The sequence below is a fragment of the Balaenoptera physalus genome, assembly GCF_965194825.1.
Source record: "Balaenoptera physalus genome assembly, contig: HAP1_SCAFFOLD_1340, whole genome shotgun sequence".
NCBI classification, from domain to species: Eukaryota; Metazoa; Chordata; class Mammalia; order Artiodactyla; family Balaenopteridae; genus Balaenoptera; species Balaenoptera physalus.
This window is the reverse complement of record NW_028125456.1, coordinates 96,200-112,696: the sequence shown is the minus strand read 5'-3', so window position 1 is coordinate 112,696 and position 16,497 is coordinate 96,200. Positions and strand designations below refer to the sequence as shown.

Here is a 16,497-nt window from a genome sequence, read left to right as displayed (position 1 = left end):
AGAGCTATATAGATCTTATTTAACTAGTATCCTTAGGAAGGAAAGAGCCATGTAGTTTGAACTATTACAGTTGTAACTTGGTTAAAGAGCAGGGTGAAGTTTGTTGAGTGTACCCTGTGGAGAATGTTGTGGTCCAAGGCTCTTCTCTTTTAGTTTCTTCTCCTTGACTCCTACCTTCCTTGGGCTGGGCTAGGCTGGGGGCCAGGTTGGACTTGCGACTTAACATTTCTCTTCCGCTTTCTTTTTTTTTTTTTTTTTTCTTCCATTATGGGCATTGCTTCTAGGACAAGCCTTGATCTTGCATTGGATGTTCCTTCCTGTCAACTTCCAGCAGCAGGAGTCTTCTTTTCAGTGCTTGATGCTTCACGAAATAGACTCTGCCCATTGGCAGCAAATACCAGAGAGCCAGGAGACAGAGCTGGTTGCAGACCTTTCCTCTTCCAGCCTTTGGTTGCAATTGTTTTGCCCATGATTTGCTAGCTCTAGTTCCTTGGGCCACACAGGTATCCTGCCATCCAGCTCTTTTTATATGTGAGAGACATTCTGAACACTGTCCCTCTTTCTTTGCACAGAAGTATATACAGTGTGGCAGTTACCGTAATCTCCTCCCCCTTGCAAACAGCCCCTCTAGAATCTCGGACCTCTAGGACTCTCTGTCTTGCATGCTTGGGTGCAAGGCCAAGCACAATGAAGAGGAGAATAATTAGAGAAAGAGGAGGACATTGGTGGAGAACTGGGAGCAGGTAAGGTGAAAGGGCACCGGAGAAAAGAGATGCATGTAGGTTTTTTGGTTTCTGTGGGAAACAAGTTGACACACTTGGGCCTCATTTTGTATTAACAGAACAGAGAGTTGTAGATATAAGTAGCTAGATCGTGCAGCAACTGCCATGAAGTCTGTACACTGAAGAGAACAGTCTCACATCTAGTTTTCATTTTGTTTTATGTCATATTACCTTATTTATAGCATTCACTGGTATGTTTGTAGAACGCAGATGTTTTCAAATGCTCTGGTTTTGTCTACATGGTTATTTCCTTGTCCTATTTGTAAGGAATCCAACATTGTAAGACATATTGCATGTTTTTCTCTTGACGATTGTTTACCTTGAAGCGTCATGAACTAACTTGAGCTGTTGGATTTTGTGGAGAAACTTTAAAAAGGGTCTGTGAAAAAGGCATTGTGGTGAGTCGCATTATGCACCCGAGCGTAAGGAGCAGATATCTGCCACCAGCCCAGCTTGGCCTGGATTGCCTCTGTGTTAGTTCCCCTGGTTAGTGCTTTTCTCCCTAACCACTCTTGTGACTGTGATAATGTGAGTTAAGGGCTGAGTTGCTAGTGATTTATGTGTGAGGTAGGCTGGTTTGAGGGAGGAAATCTATGGACCTAGTCATTTTCCTTGGTGGTAAGCTTTCAGGGGTGCAAAGATCGATCTTCCTGGGGACTTTTCTGGTACCAGGAAGATATCGCATAGATGGGACCTCCAAAGACACACATTTAATTTTTAGGCCTGTTGTTCCTATTATGGGATGTGAGTTTCTTCACTGATGGGGATGCTGCTTATCTGAGAAGAAACTGTGAAAGGTGGTGTAGTATAGAGGTGTGGCTTAAGCTTTTAAGTTTTCTTCAAGGTTTTTCCCCTAAGCTTCATACTTCAGACGGCCTACTTACATGAGACTAGTATGTGATGTCAGGCTAACAACTTCCTAAATACCTGCAAGCCAGATCAGTGTCTCTTTTCTCTATATTCCCATGGAAATCAAGGGTCCCGCCGAATTTTCCATCGAAACAGTTGATTTGTGCTGTCTCTAGGAATTCTACAGGGCGTACCGTTGCTTCCTAACCAGTGTCATTTGGGAGATCGATCCCCCTCTGTACGTTCAAATGATTAATTTTGAGACTCTGCTCATGTGTGCAGTAAACCCTTTAATTCCCTAAGACCTTCCTTTCCTCCATCTCATACCCCATGAAGCCCGCTTCAGTTTATCTCCTGAATTTCTTTGGAATCTGTCAGCTCTCCCTCAACATCCTAATACTGAACTTGCCTGTCTGTTGCGATTAGGTCCTAACTAGTGTCCATATATCTTGTTTCCCTCCAATCCATTCTTCACACAAGAAAGCTTCAAAGCAAGTTGGAACATTGCTCATAAACATCGCTCACAAACATTGTTTTGAGAATAGAAAACACACTGGTGGCCTTTAAGACTCTGCGTGCTCTAGAATCCTCTCTGCTTCTCTAGCCCCATCTTGTGCCACGTTTGCCCTCACTTTCTATGCTTCAGATACACTGAATTAACCTTAGTTCTCACTCATCTAACAGAAGTCAGTTGAGAAATTATTTTTCACTGTGATTCCTAGCATTAAGGAATTTGATGATCAGGTTTTGTATGAGGACTAAAACTAAACTGGGAAGTGGAAGAATTGCGTTTCAACTGTTTCAGTCAACACGCATGTATTAATGATACCTAAGTATTGAACACCGGGCTAGGTTTCATGAGGGATACAGAAGTTCTGGCCATCTCTGGTTTTGGGTATCCCTTATTTGTTGAGACCTTTGCGTTGTTTGGTTGCCTTTTGTCTGTTTTCCAGATGGGAAAACAGGAACAAGGGAAGTATAGGTTATTACTAGGTGGGGTTGAACAAGTGGAGCAGCAAACTGCAAAGCAGAAAGAAGAGGGACGTACTATAGAGGGATGTGATTTCCATTTTCAAGGCGCCTGCGTCCTGTGCAGGGAGACAGCCTAACATAAAATGTGCCTAACAAAAGATCTATTGACTTCTTACTAAAAATCTCCAGTTCATATAACCCAGGGGTTTATACCTTCTCCTTTAAAAGTTCTATTCCTGGGACTTCCCTGGTGGTCCAGTGGTGAAGACTCTGCGCTTCCAATGCAGCAGGCGTGGGTTCAATCCCTGGTTGGGGAGCTAAGATCCCACATGCTGCGCAGCCAAAGAAATTTTTTTCAAAAGTTATACTCCTGTGTTGTTGAATTTAGTGGTTTAGATTTTGTTTGAATGTTAAGAAGATTTCAGTTTATTTACCAGGAACAAACAAAACATAATGTAAAAATAGTTTCCCAGAAACGATTTCCATCGTTCTCTTCTTCCCTTTCTCCCGCAGACTGACTGGTGTTTCATCTTGACAAGTTCTCTGAAGTTCTCTGTCATTCCATAGGAAAGCGGTCTGGCTTGGAGGTTGCAATCCCAGGGAATTTTTCATCAGCGGGGAAGTCTCCATCACTACAGAGGAATCAAGGGAGAAGTCAGTCCCGGGTAAGTGAGATGCTCCCCCTAAACACCAACACAGCAGTCGTGTACCTTTCAAGGGGTTCAGGGGCAAGATGGGCAAGGCATTTCTACTAACTCTTCTTAAGGATCATGGACAGTGTGCCCTATGCTACGAGGTAAGCGGTGACTGTTGTAATTCTTACTGGTGATCATTTCATGTCACTGATCCTTGGCTCTCTTTGTATCTCATAGGACTGTTGTAAGTCCAATACAAAATGAGTCTTCTTTTTAAAAAACTGAAATGTTTTACAAAGCCTAGCATTCTCATAGAGAGTCCTTTGAATTCTCCCCACTTTCCCGAGAGGCTAAGAACACTAGTTCACACCATGAACTAGGAGAGGGGGTAGAGCCCTTTCTGATGAAATATAGAAACAAAGACAGAGTCTTAGCCTGCTTGCTCTCTGGACAGGATCTCGGACCACAAGGTCTTAAATCCTGGTATAAATGACGGAAGTGAGGACAGTTCAACTGGCACTCTCATAACAAGAGTTCTGAAACACCTTCCAAAGAGACTGTAGCAGTAGACGAGGGAAGGGAGTGCTACAGTGTGGTAGTACAGGGGGAATGCTCGGCTACAGCAGTGAAAAATGTGGTACCTATTGGTGTGCTCTCGGGGTTCTTGTACATGTAGCATAGATGACCTTTACAGTGTCCCTCCCACCTTCCCACCTGCATTAGGTGTTCTGTTTTTTTGTTTGTTTGTTTGTTTTTAATTTACGTTTATTGATTGATTGATTGATTGAACTTATTTATTCTACGTATTTATTTTTTTGGCTGCACTGGGTCCTCATTGCTGTGCACGGGCTTTCTCTAGTTGCGGCTAGCGGGGTCTACTCTTGGTTGCGGTGTGCGGGCTTCTCATCGCGGTGGCCTCTCTTGTTGCGGAGCATGGGCTGTAGGCGCGTGGGCTTCGGTAGTTGCGGCTCACGGGCTCTGGAATGCAGGCTCAGTCGTTGTGGCACATGCGCTTAGTTGCAGCACGGCATGTGGGATCTTCGCAGACCGGGGCTCGAAGCCGTGTCCCCTGCATTGGCAGGCGCCACCAGGGAAGCCCTAGCTGTTCTTACATAGAGTCTAAAAACAGAGAGCACTGAGAGAAGGTAGTGGTTATTAAAGGCTCAGGATCTAAATTCTACCTGTCTCTACACCCCTTCCCAGCTGTCGATTTAACCCCGTTTGTGAATGCCGACCTCATTCTTCAACTTGCTCTGCCGTTTGTATACTCACCTTGAAAACTTGTTTCTGTGATGCGTTGAGCAGACACAGGGTGGCAGATTGCAGAGGTGGAAGCTGGTGGTCGGATATTTGTGGGCTGAATCTCCTTCAGTCCCATTCCCATTTCTGGTTGCGCAGAGGCCCTACTTCCTGTGTATGACGCGGAGCCATAGGATTGCGGGCAGGAGCCAAGTTCTCCATACAGTGAAGACCCCAGTGTGCCTTGGTTATAGTAATATACCTGGCTTCCTTCCTGGTAGGGAAGTGACAGGCGGCTATGCCCCTGATTTGTTCGTGGGCCTCCTGATGCAGCAGTTCCCTTGGCTCTGCCCCTGTCGTCAGCTGCCCCTAGGAGGACTCTGAGCCCTAGCCACTTCTCTGGTAGATTTGCCTATTCCCCCACTATAATCACACCTGAATAAGGCAACTCAAACCTTTCAGAGATGTGTCGTGAACCTCTTGTTTTCTGAAATACCTATCTGGTGGTTGTGAGACTTAAGGCCAACCTCCCCGAGAGACTTTGTTTCTATTTCTCCTAGTAAACCTAGACTCATCTCCTGTCACCTTCAACTCTACTCCAATTGTGTTCTTTCAACCCAGACCCCTGACCCTGCTTTTTACTTCTGCCATTTCATCCTCACTCCTGCTTCCTTTCCTAAATCCATACGTCTCTTTTGGCCTTCCTAGCCCTGGGCCAAGTTCCTTCCTCTTTCCTCAGTTTTTACCCCTTTCCTTCATTCTCCCATCCAACTTTCAGGCCTTCCTTTCTCACGCCCCAGTTAGCAGCATCTCAAAATTCGAAAGGTTTATTACTCATCTATTAATTCTATTCCATTTACTTATTCGGTTCTATACCTATCTTACCTATGTATGGAAGAACCGCTGGTAGCCAAGGTGGCAGCAAGAATCCTAGCAGCTGTCACCTGACGTATCCGTAGTAGTCAGCAATTTCCATTTCTTTGTCCCTCTGGGTGAAAAATTGCAGCTTCCCCGAAGAGGTGTATCTGGCAGCATTCTCCCGTTGTTGTTGAGCCCGCCTCTTCATGGCCTCTCGCTCTGGCCTCTGCTCTTGTTCGATGGGCTTTGACATGACTGGCTCAGGCACGTTGGGTTCCCTCCATGGAACTCGTTGCTTGCTGAAGTCTTGGAGTAGAAGTTGGGTTTGGAGCTTGGGTGGGGACTGGCGCTTAGTCACAGCAGGGGGAACAGGCTCGCGCTGGAGAGAAGCGCCAGATGAAGTTTTGTAGGGTGCAGGCCTAGGAGCAGCAGGCTGAGGGACACGAGGCTGGGTATGGTTGGTCCAAGCCGGTTGGGTTGGGTTGGCCACAGTTGGCTGAGCTGGTTTGGCGGGACCTGGCAAAGAGGCAGGAGCTGGCTGGGATGAATTGACTGCAGCAGGTTGAGCTGAGTCAGTAGAACCAGGCTGGGCACGGTAAGCCACAGCAGGCCGATGTGAGGCCAGAGACTGTGGCCTCCGAGGAGCGGGTCGAGCTTGAGGCTTGTCCCAGGCAGAAAAAGGCAGAGGTATCAACTTGACCTTCCCAGGAGGAGGCCGCTCACACTGGGATGGAGATGGACACTCTGTTTCAGCACTGCTGTCTGGTTTCTGGGCTTGGACTTGCGTTTTCTCAGGCCTCTTACCCTCACGTGGGGTATGCCGCCGTGGCTGGATCGCTGGGGGTGGCTGGGGGTCTTTGGGGTTGCTTGAATTTCCCAAGAGCCGACAGGAAGAGAGCCCAGTTTTCGTCTCATTCTTCTTCCCCAGCGCATGAAGAACCTTCACAGACTCCAGCATGCGCACGCCAAGGGAGGTTCGAGGCTTTTGAAAGCTCTCTTGGCGAAGCTCAGTTTGGTGTTCCTTTCGCTTCGTGTTGGGGATTGCTGGCTTGTCTTCTGCCTTGACTTTGTTCCCTGACTGCTTGTTCTCTTCAGCCTTGTTTCTTCCTCTGGTCCTTTTGGTCTTTTCCTGCCCATGGCTCTCAGTTTTGCTGATCTTTCCGGATGCAGCTTTCTGAGGTTTGCCTTGAGAGTGCTTGGCCGTGTTCGCAGGAGCCCTGTCACTGACTGCAGCAGTGCATATAACCGCTTCTCCCCCTAACAGGCACTCTGGATCCTTTGGCTGGATTTTGGCCTTGGGAGCACCACCGATAGGCTCAGAGGCTTTCTGTTTGTTCTTCCTGGGTTGATCAGAGGGAACCTTTACGACACTTGGCTTTTCCTGCACCTGATTCACCTTAATGGCTCTGGTGTCTTCAGCTTTGATCACGTTGGGACCTTGGGATCGATCAAGATCTTTCCAAGAATTAAAGAGCTGGGGAAGGTGAATATCCTCCGCCAGTGTAGTAATGTCTGCAAGACCACTGCTAGGTTCAGTCCCATTTTCAAGTGTCCCTAGGTCCTGACGACTCAGGCTGTTCTCTCCCAGATCAGCATTTTCAGAACCAGGCTGCTCCTCTTGGCTGAGGGGATCGGTGCAGGCCAGCGGCTGGGGAATATCAGGGATTCCCAAAGGGAGTAGTGGAGGATCTTGGTTTTCTATTGGGATCTGGTAGGCCTCCAGAGGCTTTGACAGCTTGGTTTTGATATCCTCCACGTTCTTACTCTCTGTTTGTCCCTGGCTTGGAGCTGGAGGCAGGGCCAGGAGACGCCTGGCACTCTGGACTGGAGCTGTCACTGAAATGTCCCCAAGTTCAGATGGTGGGTTACTCTCAAGTATGTGACTGTTTCTGCTACTGCAGGACTTGGGGAGTTCTTGAGTTTGTGTCACACAAAACGTCTGGCTTGGAGGTTGCAATCCCAGGGAATTTTTCATCACCAGGGAAGTCTCCATCACTACAAAGGGATCAAGGGAGAAGTCAGTCCCTGGTAAATGAGATGCTCCCCCTAAACACCAACACAGCAGTCGTGTACCTTTCAAGGGGTTCAGGGGCAAGATGGGCAAGGCATTTCTACTAACTCTTCTTAAGGATCATGGACAGTGCCCTATGCTACGAGGTAAGCGGTGACTGTTGTAATGCTTAACTGGTGATCATTTCATGTCACTGATCCTTGGCTCTCTTTGTATCTCATAGGACTGTTGTAAGTCCAATACAAAATGAGTCTTCTTTTTAAACAACTGAAATGTTTTACAAAGCCTAGCATTCTCATATAGAGTCCTTTCAATTCTCCCCACTTTCCCGAGAGGCTAAGAACACTTCACACCATGAACTAGGAGAGGGGGTAGAGCCCTTTCTGATGAAATACAGAAACAAAGACAGAGTCTTAGCCTGCTTGCTCTCTGGACAGGATCTCGGACCACAAGGTCTTAAATCCTGGTATAAATGACGGAAGTGAGGACACTTCAACTGGCACTCTCATAACAAGAGTTCTGAGACACCTTCCAAAGAGACTGTAGCAGTAGACGAGGGAAGGGAGTGCTACAGTGTGGTAGTACAGGGGGAATGCTCGGCTACAGCAGTGAAAAATGTGATACCTATTGGTGTGCTCTCGGGGTTCTTGTACATGTAGCATAGATGACCTTTACAGTGTCCCTGCCACCTTCCCACCTGCATTAGGTGTTCTTTTTGTTTTTTTGTTTTTTTTAATTTACGTTTATTTATTGATTGATTGTTTGAACTTATTTATTCTACGTATTTATTTTTTTGGCTGCACAGGGTCTTCATTGCTGTGCACGGGCTTTCTCTAGTTGCGGCTAGCGGGGTCTACTCTTGGTTGCGGTGTGCGGGCTTCTCTTGTTGCGGAGCATGCGCTCTAGGCGCGTGGGCTTCTCTTGTTGCGGCTCACGGGCTCTAGAATGCAGGCTCAGTCGTTGTGGCACATGGGCTTAGTTGCTCCACGGCATGTGGGATCTTCCCAGACCAGGGCTCGAACCCGTGTCCCCCGCATTGCATTGGCAGGCGGATTCTTAACCACGGCGCCACCAGGGAAGCCCTAGGTGTTCTTATATAGAGTCTAAAAACAGAGGGCACTGAGCGAAGGTAGTGGTTACTGAAGGCTCAGGATCTAAATTCTACCTGTCTCTACACCCCTTCCCAGCTGTCGATTTGACCCCATTTGTGAATGCCGACCTCATTCTTCAACTTTCTCTGCCGTTTGTATACTCACCTTGAAAACTTGTTTCTGTGATGCGTTGAGCAGACACAGGGTGGCAGATTGCAGAGGTGGAAGCTGGTGGTCGGATATTTGTGGGCTGAATCTCCTTCAGTCCCATTCCCATTTCTGGTTGCGCAGAGGCCCTACTTCCTGTGTATGACGCGGAGCCATAGGATTGCGGGCAGGAGCCAAGTTCTCCATACAGTGAAGACCCCAGTGTGCCTTGGTTATAGTAATATACCTGGCTTCCTTCCTGGTAGGGAAGTGACAGGCGGCTATGCCCCTGATTTGGAATCTGAGATGGTGCTCCCTGAGCAAGCCTGGCAGAAAGTGATGGATATAGAGGGACCATGTTATTGGCGTCTGAAGTTTTATCATACTGGGCTGCCATAAACATGGAGGAAGCAGCTGGGTGCCGGTCAGTGAGTGCCAGAGTAAAGTCTCCGAGTGAAGAGGAATTCTTTTCAGTGCTTCCTGTGATGTCCCACTCAAGAACACCTGGATAGGAAGGAGCTGAAGTGGAGATCTGGCTGTGGTCAGTAACTCCAGATAACATAGTCGTGCTGGAATGTTGGTAAAGGTAGGCACTACCCATGAGTGTCTGGAAAGAGGTACCGGTAGCCGATGCCGAACTGACGGCAGGGGCAGAGACTCTGGAGAAGTTGCAGACACTTCGTGTTAGGGAAGTTGCATTGCTCACCACAGGAAGACAATGCTGCAGAGAATTTAGAGTTCCAAGTAGAGATGGATTTTGGAAATTTTCTGTAAGAACAAGAGGGTCATGAAAAACTCAGGGAGGTTGAGAAATTCTCACTACGTTTGAGGAACAGCATTATCTTAAGGTTCTTGCTCTCAGGACACCTCTACTATCGACCCTTCCTGAGAAACCCAAAATCAGACAGTTAATGATGGCTGTAAGGACTGAGCAGTTTTCCACTCTTCTGTATTAACTGCCTGTGCTCCCATCTTGGGCACAGATGGGCAGAAGAGCCAAGTGGTATGGTTCAGACATTGTTCTCTAGGCTGGAAGCAACCTTCTCCCTGCCCTGTCTTTCCCTTCAGCCTGCACTCGTATTGACTTCTATGCTATTTCCTAGACTGGAAGCATTTTAGAACTAGGAGGCCCTTAGAGAACTTTCTCTTTTTTCAGTCTCATTTCACGAGTAAGGAAACTGAGGCTCAGAGAGGTCGGGTTGACTTGTTCAGGTTCTCTCATTATGTTAGTGTCATTACCAGGTTTCAGAACCTAAGTATCCTGACTTCCTTGCCAGGACTCCACTCTGAGCATGATAGTGCCAGAAAGCAGGAGAAATAGAACTTATAATATAAGCATTTTTTTTGTCCATTAGAAAACAGTACGGCCATTACCATTGTCATCTTCAGTGTCTCCCTTTGCTTGTGCAGTTCCCACGCTATTACCTAGAGTTGACGTATAGCTCAGTCCAACTGGTGAACTGAAAGAGTCATGTTTGCCCTCTTCAAGCCTGGTTTCTCATCCTACCTCAAAATGATTACCCGAAAGTGGATTTCTTAAGTGCTTTTGGAAAGAGAAAAGTTATCTGATTACTTCAGACTACTCATCTATAAAGTGGTTATAACACCACCACCAATAATAATAGCAGTAATAATTAATAGATGAATAAGCTGATCTATTGCGTATGATTTATATGGAGGAAGATACAATAAGTTCTAGAAAGACAAAGAAAAATCATGAAAAACATGTTACGTAACGAAAAAGAAATCCATAGATATTAATGAAAACTGGGGTATGTGGGCAAGTATCAAAGCCTAATGAATTTACTAACAAATGACATTCTGTACCATACATGCAATATTATGAAAGTGAATTTTGCCCACTCTATTTTAGTGAATACTATTAACCAAAAAACACGATGGAGGTGATAGAGGTGAATGAATTCCTAGCCAATGCATACAGACAGAGACGATAAATCAGTAAAAAATGCATAACAAGCAACAGAATGCAACAAATGTGAATGTATAGGTAGCCACAACATATATAGACAAGTATTTCAATGAAAACCGGTACAAAGCAGACAGCAAAATAGTAAGTGTAAAAGAGTTTCATTATTGTGCTCATTCATATTTTTACCCAGCAAGTAACAGGTATTAAGCCTAGGAGAAATATATCTGTCCATGAATATAACTCATATAATAAGCAGAAAGGAAGCTTAAAAAGTATCTAGAAGGTTTTTGTATTTATCCTAGAACTTAGAATCATCTTCCACATCCAAGAAGATGACATCCCAAGACCTCAAAAAACCATCATCCCTAGAATCCAATTAAAAAAGATTTTCAAATGTAAGAAAATCCAAAGGACTCCACAACATTGTTTTAGATAAACGTGGATGTTTGTGTTTTCTTTTTTTCTTTTGCCGCGCCGCGTGGCCCTGGCCGTGAAAGCACCGAGTCCTAAGCGCTGGACCGCCAGGGAATTCCCTAAATGGGGAATTAGAGATGTGGGGCTTGACTTTTTCTTTTTCTTCTCCGGTAGCTAAGATCTACAAGCGAACGATGGCTGTTGATCAATGTGCTCTCTGTGTTAGGAAGGAAATAACTGTAAAAATTGAAAAGCAACCTTGCCTTAGAAGCTACATATCACACAAAGGAAATAGTCCTTCTGATTCAATGTAGAAGATATCATTTAAAATGTTTAATTGGTCAAATGTCTACCTAGTTTAAAAATTAGAAAGAATAGAACACTGAAAAGCAGCCCCCTAGATAACCACTTTGGTTTCTGGTTTCTAGGAAGCATCATTTCTAAAACATACTTCTAAAATGTTTCTATTCCAAACTGTCAAGTGCCAGCTGTATTCAGAGAGGCAATAAAAGAAAGAAAACGGAGTATGACTTTTCTGATAGGCTGCCTTTCCTGGTGATCCCCTGTTCTGGCCTTACTTTCCTTCTTAGTCTGTTAATGTAAGGATTTGCTACCATCAGCTTTGTTTTGCCCTGCTCTGAGCAGATTTCCCTCTGTGCTGTTTCTGCTTTAATTTAAAATCTTTGGCTCCCATCAACATTCCATGGCAAACTGCCTCTTTCTTGAGAGCTCCTCTATGCTTTCCCTCTTCATTCTTATATTTTTTTCCCATCTCTTGGTTCCTGTTGGCCTGTGCTAATGAAAACAATCCTAAACTTGCTTACGTTTGACTCTGTGCCTCCCTATATAGCCCAGTACTCTCCATCCTCTCTCCCTATTCTCTCTTTTCAACTAGTCGAAATACTAGTGGAGGGAGACCATTGGAGATGAAACATCTTGGTATATATCGCTAGTTTTCTGTGTCACCTGGCTTTTCTATGTTTCTGTTGAAACACTCTTTTGAGAAGTCTCTGATTTCATTTTCTACATGGGTACCCTTTAAGGCTCAATATTGGAAAAGAAGGGGATCAGAGTGATCAACCCAATGTGGTATCCTAACGTAACAGATAAGGAAAGCAGCAGGCTTTGTGAGGCAGTCAGTGATTTGTCCAAAGTCACACAGACAGTAAACGTCAAAGTCAAAACTGAAATTAGGTCTCCAGACTTGTAGTTCAATACTTTCCCTCATTATTCCACGCTATTTTGAATCTCCTCCTCAATTTAGGGGCAAAAGAAATCGAACGCAAAACTTTCCAAAGTTTCTTTTCTTACCTGACATGGTCAGAGAAGAGGAGACATCAACTGCAGGTACAAGGGATGAGGAGACAACACTAGAGGATGTCTGAGTGGCTGCAGCTGAACGGCGCACGTGTCCAGTACAAAGGTCACTGGTTACTGGTCCAAACGGCTCCACGGAAACCCCAAGACCTCTACCAAGTGGTAGTAGGTTTGGTAGGAGAGTGATGTCACAAAGCAGGCAGTTGAAAGGTATGAGCTAGCCAATAGGGAGGTCCGATCCCCAACAGGAGGGCGGGCTTGGGTGAAGAGAGCGTAGGAGAGCTAAAACAACCCCTCAATTTCTGAGCTCTGGGGAGGAAATCCTAGAAGACAGATTTACCTCCCCCAGGCTCTTCCATTAGGGAAATCATTGCAACATTTCTTACAGACGTTCATTAATATAATTAACTAACAGTTACTTATATTCTACAGAGTATTCTATTTTATGTATCATATACTTAGAGCTATATAGATCTTATTTAACTAGTATCCTTAGGAAGGAAAGAGCCATGTAGTTTGAACTATTACAGTTGTAACTTGGTTAAAGAGCAGGGTGAAGTTTGTTGAGTGTACCCTGTGGAGAATGTTGTGGTCCAAGGCTCTTCTCTTTTAGTTTCTTCTCCTTGACTCCTACCTTCCTTGGGCTGGGCTAGGCTGGGGGCCAGGTTGGACTTGCGACTTAACATTTCTCTTCCGCTTTCTTTTTTTTTTTTTTTTTTCTTCCATTATGGGCATTGCTTCTAGGACAAGCCTTGATCTTGCATTGGATGTTCCTTCCTGTCAACTTCCAGCAGCAGGAGTCTTCTTTTCAGTGCTTGATGCTTCACGAAATAGACTCTGCCCATTGGCAGCAAATACCAGAGAGCCAGGAGACAGAGCTGGTTGCAGACCTTTCCTCTTCCAGCCTTTGGTTGCAATTGTTTTGCCCATGATTTGCTAGCTCTAGTTCCTTGGGCCACACAGGTATCCTGCCATCCAGCTCTTTTTATATGTGAGAAACATTCTGAACACTGTCCCTCTTTCTTTGCACAGAAGTATATACAGTGTGGCAGTTACCGTAATCTCCTCCCCCTTGCAAACAGCCCCTCTAGAATCTCGGACCTCTAGGACTCTCTGTCTTGCATGCTTGGGTGCAAGGCCAAGCACAATGAAGAGGAGAATAATTAGAGAAAGAGGAGGACATTGGTGGAGAACTGGGAGCAGGTAAGGTGAAAGGGCACCGGAGAAAAGAGATGCATGTAGGTTTTTTGGTTTCTGTGGGAAACAAGTTGACACACTTGGGCCTCATTTTGTATTAACAGAACAGAGAGTTGTAGAAAGAAGTAGCTAGATCGTGCAGCAACTGCCATGAAGTCTGTACACTGAAGAGAACAGTCTCACATCTAGTTTTCATTTTGTTTTATGTCATATTACCTTATTTATAGCATTCACTGGTATGTTTGTAGAACACAGATGTTTTCAAATGCTCTGGTTTTGTCTACATGGTTATTTCCTTGTCCTATTTGTAAGGAATCCAACATTGTAAGACATATTGCATGTTTTTCTCTTGACGATTGTTTACCTTGAAGCGTCATGAGCTAACTTGAGCTGTTGGATTTTGTGGAGAAACTTTAAAAAGGGTCTGTGAAAAAGGCATTGTGGTGAGTCGCATTATGCACCCGAGCGTAAGGAGCAGATATCTGCCACCAGCCCAGCTTGGCCTGGATTGCCTCTGTGTTAGTTCCCCTGGTTAGTGCTTTTCTCCCTAACCACTCTTGTGACTGTGATAATGTGAGTTAAGGGCTGAGTTGCTAGTGATTTATGTGTGAGGTAGGCTGGTTTGAGGGAGGAAATCTATGGACCTAGTCATTTTCCTTGGTGGTAAGCTTTCAGGGGTGCAAAGATCGATCTTCCTGGGGACTTTTCTGGTACCAGGAAGATATCGCATAGATGGGACCTCCAAAGACACACATTTAATTTTTAGGCCTGTTGTTCCTATTATGGGATGTGAGTTTCTTCACTGATGGGGATGCTGCTTATCTGAGAAGAAACTGTGAAAGGTGGTGTAGTATAGAGGTGTGGCTTAAGCTTTTAAGTTTTCTTCAAGGTTTTTCCCCTAAGCTTCATACTTCAGACGGCCTACTTACATGAGACTAGTATGTGATGTCAGGCTAACAACTTCCTAAATACCTGCAAGCCAGATCAGTGTCTCTTTTCTCTATATTCCCATGGAAATCAAGGGTCCCGCCGAATTTTCCATCGAAACAGTTGATTTGTGCTGTCTCTAGGAATTCTACAGGGCGTACCGTTGCTTCCTAACCGGTGTCATTTGGGAGATCGATCCCCCTCTGTACGTTCAAATGATTAATTTTGAGACTCTGCTCATGTGTGCAGTAAACCCTTTAATTCCCTAAGACCTTCCTTTCCTCCATCTCATACCCCATGAAGCCCGCTTCAGTTTATCTCCTGAATTTCTTTGGAATCTGTCAGCTCTCCCTCAACATCCTAATACTGAACTTGCCTGTCTGTTGCGATTAGGTCCTAACTAGTGTCCATATATCTTGTTTCCCTCCAATCCATTCTTCACACAAGAAAGCTTCAAAGCAAGTTGGAACATTGCTCATAAACATCGCTCACAAACATTGTTTTGAGAATAGAAAACACACTGGTGGCCTTTAAGACGCTGCGTGCTCTAGAATCCTCTCTGCTTCTCTAGCCCCATCTTGTGCCACGTTTGCCCTCACTTTCTATGCTTCAGATACACTGAATTAACCTTAGTTCTCACTCATCTGACAGAAGTCAGTTGAGAAATTATTTTTCACTGTGATTCCTAGCATTAAGGAATTTGATGATCAGGTTTTGTATGAGGACTAAAACTAAACTGGGAAGTGGAAGAATTGCGTTTCAACTGTTTCAGTCAACACGCATGTATTAATGATACCTAAGTATTGAACACCGGGCTAGGTTTCATGAGGGATACAGAAGTTCTGGCCATCTCTGGTTTTGGGTATCCCTTATTTGTTGAGACCTTTGCGTTGTTTGGTTGCCTTTTGTCTGTTTTCCAGATGGGAAAACAGGAACAAGGGAAGTATAGGTTATTACTAGGTGGGGTTGAACAAGTGGAGCAGCAAACTGCAAAGCAGAAAGAAGAGGGACGTACTATAGAGGGATGTGATTTCCATTTTCAAGGCGCCTGCGTCCTGTGCAGGGAGACAGCCTAACATAAAATGTGCCTAACAAAAGATCTATTGACTTCTTACTAAAAATCTCCAGTTCATATAACCCAGGGGTTTATACCTTCTCCTTTAAAAGTTCTATTCCTGGGACTTCCCTGGTGGTCCAGTGGTGAAGACTCTGCGCTTCCAATGCAGCAGGCGTGGGTTCAATCCCTGGTTGGGGAGCTAAGATCCCACATGCTGCGCAGCCAAAGAAATTTTTTTCAAAAGTTATACTCCTGTGTTGTTGAATTTAGTGGTTTAGATTTTGTTTGAATGTTAAGAAGATTTCAGTTTATTTACCAGGAACAAACAAAACATAATGTAAAAATAGTTTCCCAGAAACGATTTCCATCGTTCTCTTCTTCCCTTTCTCCCGCAGACTGACTGGTGTTTCATCTTGACAAGTTCTCTGAAGTTCTCTGTCATTCCATAGGAAAGCGGTCTGGCTTGGAGGTTGCAATCCCAGGGAATTTTTCATCAGCGGGGAAGTCTCCATCACTACAGAGGAATCAAGGTTGAAGTCAGTCCCGGGTAAGTGAGATGCTCCCCCTAAACACCAACACAGCAGTCGTGTACCTTTCAAGGGGTTCAGGGGCAAGATGGGCAAGGCATTTCTACTAACTCTTCTTAAGGATCATGGACAGTGTGCCCTATGCTACGAGGTAAGCGGTGACTGTTGTAATTCTTACTGGTGATCATTTCATGTCACTGATCCTTGGCTCTCTTTGTATCTCATAGGACTGTTGTTAAGTCCAATACAAAATGAGTCTTCTTTTTAAAAAACTGAAATGTTTTACAAAGCCTAGCATTCTCATAGAGAGTCCTTTGAATTCTCCCCACTTTCCCGAGAGGCTAAGAACACTTCACACCATGAACTAGGAGAGGGGGTAGAGCCCTTTCTGATGAAATATAGAAACAAAGACAGAGTCTTAGCCTGCTTGCTCTCTGGACAGGATCTCGGACCACAAGGTCTTAAATCCTGGTATAAATGACGGAAGTGAGGACAGTTCAACTGGCACTCTCATAACAAGAGTTCTGAAACACCTTCCAAAGAG

The 16,497-nt window shown here is 45.0% G+C and overlaps 1 long non-coding RNA gene across 1 annotated transcript in view; it reads left to right on the top strand.

The window, feature by feature from the left end:
- The first annotated feature begins 3,149 nt into the window (after positions 1–3,149).
- Positions 3,150–16,497, top strand: part of LOC309653867 — a 75,963-nt gene continuing 62,615 nt past the window's right edge. Inside the window, exon 1 of the long non-coding RNA XR_014259584.1 lies at positions 3,150–3,268. This is a non-coding gene — a long non-coding RNA (uncharacterized lncRNA). The remainder of the gene's footprint in view (positions 3,269–16,497) is intronic.